The following is a 6,909-nucleotide window of genomic DNA, read 5'->3' on the forward strand; positions in this document are numbered from 1 at the left end:
AATACTGCTTGTAAACTCCCGCAGTGGGGTAGTGCTAGTGAACCTCGACAATATGAATATAAAGACTTTCTTGCTAGTATAACAGTGGGGGAATCTAGGGAAATCACGCAAGCTACCATAGGGAGTATTCATTTTCCCGCCATGCATTATTTTGCTCTCTTTATAGGTAGATGCATTAACGGTAAGGACGAGGCATGTCACATGTGCGTTCCCGATCTTAGTGTTCTCAAGAGTGTTGTATTAGGAGATAAACAATATAACTTGGGAGCTATTGTTGCACGAAGGTTGCATCATAACAGTATTAGCGGAGATTTTATTGGTGGAATTTATGCAACCCGTTTAGCTAATTTTATTGAGGTACCCATTCGTGAAAATGATATGGAGTTACCTCCTGCTTTTCTAGACTTTAATGCTATGGTTCGTCATCAGTTTGTTGAGAGGAATGAACAGACTCTCCAGTACCGACTAATCTTTGACAGAAGTCGTGTTGTCCATATTACTCTCCCTGCTCCTACTTTCTTTGACTTTCAGGCAAAAAGGAGATATGTTATAACCAGGGAGGAGGCGAACGAGTACGAGAGGAGGACGGAGGCATCTCGCCTCCAAGCTGCAGCTCTTGAGGCAGTAGCTGCTGCATCTCAGTATGACCCCAATTACAACTTCGGATATCCGCCAGGCCATCTGTGGCCATAGACCAAGTTAGGCCGAAAGCCTAAGCTTGGGGGAGTACGTATTTCTCACAGACATTACATTCATGTTCACACACTCATTCTAGTTGTCGGTGCTCATACTTTTTCACTTTACTATCCATGCTAGTTTATTTTCCTTTTTCTCGCTTTCTTCTTGTGTGTTTGAAAAACCTTAAGAAAACAAAAAAATTGTAGCTTTTAGTTAGTTTACTTTCCATGCCTGTAGTAGTAATAATTAAAAGAAAACCCAAAAAGATTTCGCGTTCTTCTTTTGCTTGTTGGGAGCTTTCCTGTGTAAATAGTTTTATTTCTTTTCTTTTCTTTGGGGGTCGAGAGGAGAAGACCATAATGGAAATGTTGAAGTGGCTCTTATATGCATTATTGTTGATTTAACCAAGAGCCCATATTACCTTGTCTTCTTCCTTGAATTAAATGCTCACAGATTCCAGCTTAGTCCAATGCACGTGAACTATTATTATTATCCACACCGTTCGGTCGTGCAAGTGAAAGGCAATAATGACGATATATGATGGACTGATTGAGATGAGAGAAGCTGGTACGAACTCGACCTCTCTTGTTTTTGTAAATATGATTAGTTCATAGTTCCCGATTCAGCCTATTATGAATGAAACATGTTTGCAATGACAATTAGAGATTATATTTGCTTATGCCATGCTTAATTAGCTAGGATTTTATAATGGTTTACCTTGCGTGCCAACATGCTATTAAAATGGTTGTGATGTGGTATGATAGGGTGGTATCCTCTTTTTAACGATTTGAGTGGCTTGACTTGGCACATGTTCACGCATGTAGTTGAAACAAAATCAACATAGCCTCCACGATATTTATGTTCATGGTGAATTATATCTTACTCATGCTTGCACTCAGTGTTGATTAATTTTTAATGCATGTTCATGACTGTTGTCGCTCTCTAGTTGGTCGCTTCCCAGTCTGTTTCTGGCCTTCACTTGTACTAAGCGGGAATACTGCTTGTGCATCCACTTCCATAAACCCCAAAGTTATTCCATATGAGTCCACCATACCTTCCTATACGCGGTATCTACCTGCCGTTCCAAGTAAATTTGTATGTGCCAAACTCTAAACCTTCAAATGAAATTCTGTTTTGTATGCTCGAATAGCTCATGTATCAACTAGGGTTGTCTGTATCTTCCATGCTAGGCGGGTTATTCTCAATAGGAGTGGACTCCGCTCCTCACTCACGAGAAAATGGCTGGTCACCGGGATGCCCAGTCCCATGCTCAAATCAAATCAAAATAATTGCAAACAAAACTCCCCCAGGATTGTCGTTAGTTGGAGGCACCCGCTGTTTCGAGCAAGCCATGGATTGATGCTTGTTGGTGGTGGGGGAGTATAAACTTTACCATTCTGCTTGGGAACCGCCTATAATGTGTGTAGCATGGAAGATATCGAGATCTCTCGGTTGTTATGTTGACAATGAAACTATGCCACTCAAAATATTATTTATCTCTGTTTCAAAAACCAATCTCTGGCACCTCTACAAATCCCTGCTTCCCTCTGCGAAGGGCCTATCTATTTACTTTTATGTTGAGTCATCATCCTCTTATTAAAAAGCACTAGTTGGAGAGCACCGCTGTCATTTGCATCCATTATTATTAATTTATATTGAGTATGATTGGATCTCTTTTACCATGAATTACAATGTTTAGTCAGTCCTTGATCTTCAAAGGTGCTCTGCATTTATGTTTTGCGGTCTCAGAAAGGTCTAGCGACATACCATCTTGTTATATCATATTATGATTGTTTTGAGGAAGTGTTGTCATTCGAGATTTATTATTATTGCTCGCTAGTTGATTATGCCATTGATATGAGTAAACATGAGACCTAAATGTTATTGTGAATATGGTTAGTTCATAATCTTTGCTGAAAACTTGAATGCTGGCTTTACATATTTACAACAACAAGAGCAAACAAAGTTTGTAAAAGTTTTTCTTTATCACTTTCAGTTTGTCAACTGAATTGCTTGAGGACAAGCAAAGGTTTATGCTTGGGGGAGTTGATACGTCTCCATCGTATCTACTTTTCCAAACACTTTTGCCCTTGTTTTGGACTCTAACTTGTATGATTTGAATGGAACTAACCCGGACTGACGCTGTTTTCAGCAGAATTGCCATGGTGTTATTTTTGTGCAGAAATAAAAGTTCTCGGAATGACCTGAAACTTCACGGAGAATATTTTTGGAATTTATAAAAAAATACCGGTGAAAGAATCAAGACCAGGGGGCCCACACCCTGTGCATGAGGGTGGGGGGCGTGCCCGCCCTGGGCGCGCCCCTGCCTCGTGGGCCCCCTGGTGCTCCACCGACCTCAACTCCAACTCTATATATTCACGTTCGGGGAGAATAAAATCAGAGAGAAGGATTCATCGCGTTTTACGATACGGAGCCACCTCCAAGCCCTAAACTCTCTCGGGAGGGCTGATCTGGAGTCCGTTCGGGGCTCCGAAGAGGGGAATCCGTCGCCATCATCATCATCAACCTTCCTCCATCACCAATTACATGATGCTCACCGCCGTGCGTGAGTAATTCCATCGTAGGCTTACTGGACGGTGATGGGTTGGATGAGATTTATCATGTAATCGAGTTAGTTTTGTTAGGGTTTGATCCCTAGTATCCATTATGTTCTGAGATTGATGTTGCTATGACTTTGCTATGCTTAATGCTTGTCACTAGGGCCCGAGTGCCATGAATTCAGATCTGAACCTATTATGTTTTCATGAATATATGTGAGTTCTTGATCCTATCTTGCAAGCCATTAGTCACCTACTATGTGTTATGATCCGGTAACCCCGAAGTGATAATAATCAGGACCACTCCCGGTGATGACCGTAGTTTGAGGAGTTCGTGTATTCACTAAGTGTTAATGCTTTGGTCCGGTACTCTATTAAAAGGAGGCCTTAATATCCCTTAGTCTCCAATAGGACCCCACTGCCACGGGAGGGTAGGACAAAAGATGTCATGCAAGTTCTTTTCCATAAGCACGTATGACTATATTCGGAATACATGCCTACATTACATTGATGAACTGGAGCTAGTTCTGTGTCACCCTATGTTATAACTGTTGCATGAAGAATCGCATCAGACATAATTATCCATCACTGATCCAATGCCTACGAGCTTTTCACATATTGATCTTTGCTTAGTTACTTTACCGTTGCCACTGTTACAATTACTACAAAGCTTCTACTGTTACTTTTGCCACCGTTATCGTTACTTCCATACTACTTTGCTACTAAATACTTTGCTGCAGATATTAAGTTTTCCAGGTGTGGTTGAATTGACAACTCAACTGCTAACACTTGAGAATATTCTTTGGCTCCCCTGTTGTCGAATCAATAAATTTGGGTTGAATACTCTACCCTCGAAAACTGTTGTGATCCCCTATACTTGTGGGTTATCACAACACTCCAATGGATTTCTCCAAATGATCTACATCAACATTGAGCATCCATATCTTCAACATCTACATGAAGTCATCATCGACAAAACTCAAGGTTAGCTCACCCCTCTTAGGGGGGATATCATATCTAGGGGGAGCTTTACTCTAAGAATTGAGCTAAAGCAACTCTAATGGTGTGAACACAACAATGCTTTATGTAAAAGTGGTAACCCCGCTTGTGCTTAAACGATGAGTATGACCTACGATCTAATGTTCTCATTTGACTCCTTGGTCAATATACTCATATATAGATGACCTAGTCATCGCCAATTGCTTGATAGATGCTAGAGTGTATGTGCATGCTTTGCCACATGTTTTACTTGTTATCTTATTGTGTGAGCATGTTGGTTGCATAATTTTCTCCATTCAAGGAAATCCATTTGTAGTTTTGATTGTTTGGTTTTTCTTTAGCCAAATGGATGGACAAGAATGCCTAAGTACTCCCTCTAGCTATCTATGCTTTTTCTAGTCTCAAACTCTATTCATGCTATTGGAAATATGCCCTAGAGGCAATAATAAATGGTTATTATTATATTTCCTTGTTCATGATAATTGTCTATTGTTCATGCTATAATTGTGTTATCCGGAAATCGTAATACATGTGTGAATACATAGACCACAACGTGTCCCTAGTAAGCCTCTAGTTGACTAGCTCGTTGATCAACAGATAGTCATGGTTTCCTGACTATGGACATTGGATGTCATTGATAACGGGATCACATCATTAGGAGAATGATGTGATGGACAAGACCCAATCCTAAGCATAGCACAAAAGATCGTGTAGTTCGTTTGCTAGAGCTTTTCCAATGTCAAGTATCATTTCCTTAGACCATGAGATCGTGCAACTCCCGGATACCGTAGGAGTGCTTTGGGTGTACCAAACGTCACAACGTAACTGGGTGACTATAAAGGTACACTACGGGTATCTCCGAAAGTGTTTGTTGAGTTGGCACGGATCAAGACTGGGATTTGTCACTCCGTATGACGGAGAGGTATCTCTGGGCCCACTCGGTAATGCATCATCATAATGAGCTCAATGTGACTAAGGAGTTAGCCGCGGGATCATGCATTACGGTACGAGTAAAGTGACTTGCCGGTAACGAGATTGAACAAGGTATTGGGATACCGACAATCGAATCTCGGGCAAGTAACGTACCGATCGACAAAGGGAATTGTATACGGGATTGATTGAATCCTCGACATCGTGGTTCATCCGATGAGATCATCGTGGAACATGTGGGAGCCAACATGGGTATCCAGATCCCGCTGTTGGTTATTGACCGGAGAGGCGTCTCGGTCATGCCTGCATGTCTCCCGAACCCGTAGGGTCTACACACTTAAGGTTCGGTGACGCGAGGGTTGTAGAGATATTGTATGCGGAAACCCGAAAGTTTTTCGGAGTCCCGGATGAGATCCTGGACGTCACGAGGAGTTCCGGAATGGTCCGGAGGTGAAGAATTATATATAGGAAGTCCAGTTTCGGCCACCGGGAAAGTTTCGGGGGTTATCGGTATTGTACCGGGACCACCGGAAGGGTCCCGGGGGTCCACCGGGTGGGGCCACCTATCCCGGAGGGCCCCATGGGCTGAAGTGGGAGGGGAACCAGCCCCTAGTGGGCTGGTGCACCCCCCACGGGCCTCCCCCTGCGCCTAGGGTTGGAAACCCTGGGGGTGGGGGGCGCCCCACCTGACTTGGGGGGGGGGGGGGGGGTTCCCCCCTTGGCCGCCACCCCCCCCATAGATGGGATCCCAGGGCCGGCGCTCCCCAGGGGGCCTATATAAAGGCGGGGAGGGAGGGCTGCGGTACCCTAGCCCCTGGCGCCTCCCTCTCCCTCCCGTGACACCTCTCTCTCCCGCTTGCGCTTGGTGAAGCCCTGCCGGGATCCCCGCTACTTCCACCACCACGCCATCGTGCTGCTGGATCTCCATCAACCTCTCCTTCCCCCTTGCTGGATCAAGAAGGAGGAGACGTCGCTGCTCCGTACGTGTGTTGAACGCGGAGGTGCCGTCCGTTCGGTGCTCGGTCATCGGTGATTTGGATCACGACGAGTACAACTCCATCAACCCCGTTCACTTGAACGCTTCCGCTCGCGATCTACAAGGGTATGTAGATGCACTCCTTCCCACTCGTTGCTAGTAGACTCCATAGATGGATCTTGGTGATGCGTAGAAAATTTTAAAATTCTGCTATGATCCCCAATAGTGGTATCAGAGCCAGGCCTATGCGTAGTTACTATGCACGAGTAGAACACAAAGCAGTTGTGGGCGTAGATGTTGTCAATTTTTCTTGCCACTACTAGTCTTATCTTGTTTCGGCGGTATTGTGAGATGAAGCGGCCCGGACCGACCTTACACATACGCTTACGTGAGACAGGTTCCACCGACTGACATGCACTAGTTGCATAAGGTGGCTAGCAGGTGTCTGTCTCTCCCACTTTAGTCAGAACGGATTCGATGAAAAGGGTCCTTATGAAGGGTAAATAGAAATTGGCATATCACGTTGTGGTTTTACGTAGGTAAGAAACGTTCTTGCTAGAAACCTCTAGAAGCCACGTAAAAACTTGCAACAACAATTAGAGGACGTATAACTTGTTTTTGCAGCATGTGCCTTGTGATGTGATATGGCCAAAAGGATGTGATGAATGAGATATATGTGATGTATGAGATTGATCATATTCTTGTAATAGGAATCACGACTTGCATGTCGATGAGTATGACAACCAGCAGGAGCCATAGGAGTTGTCT

The sequence above is a fragment of the Aegilops tauschii genome, chromosome 3 (assembly GCF_002575655.3).
Source record: "Aegilops tauschii subsp. strangulata cultivar AL8/78 chromosome 3, Aet v6.0, whole genome shotgun sequence".
NCBI classification, from domain to species: domain Eukaryota; kingdom Viridiplantae; phylum Streptophyta; class Magnoliopsida; order Poales; family Poaceae; genus Aegilops; species Aegilops tauschii.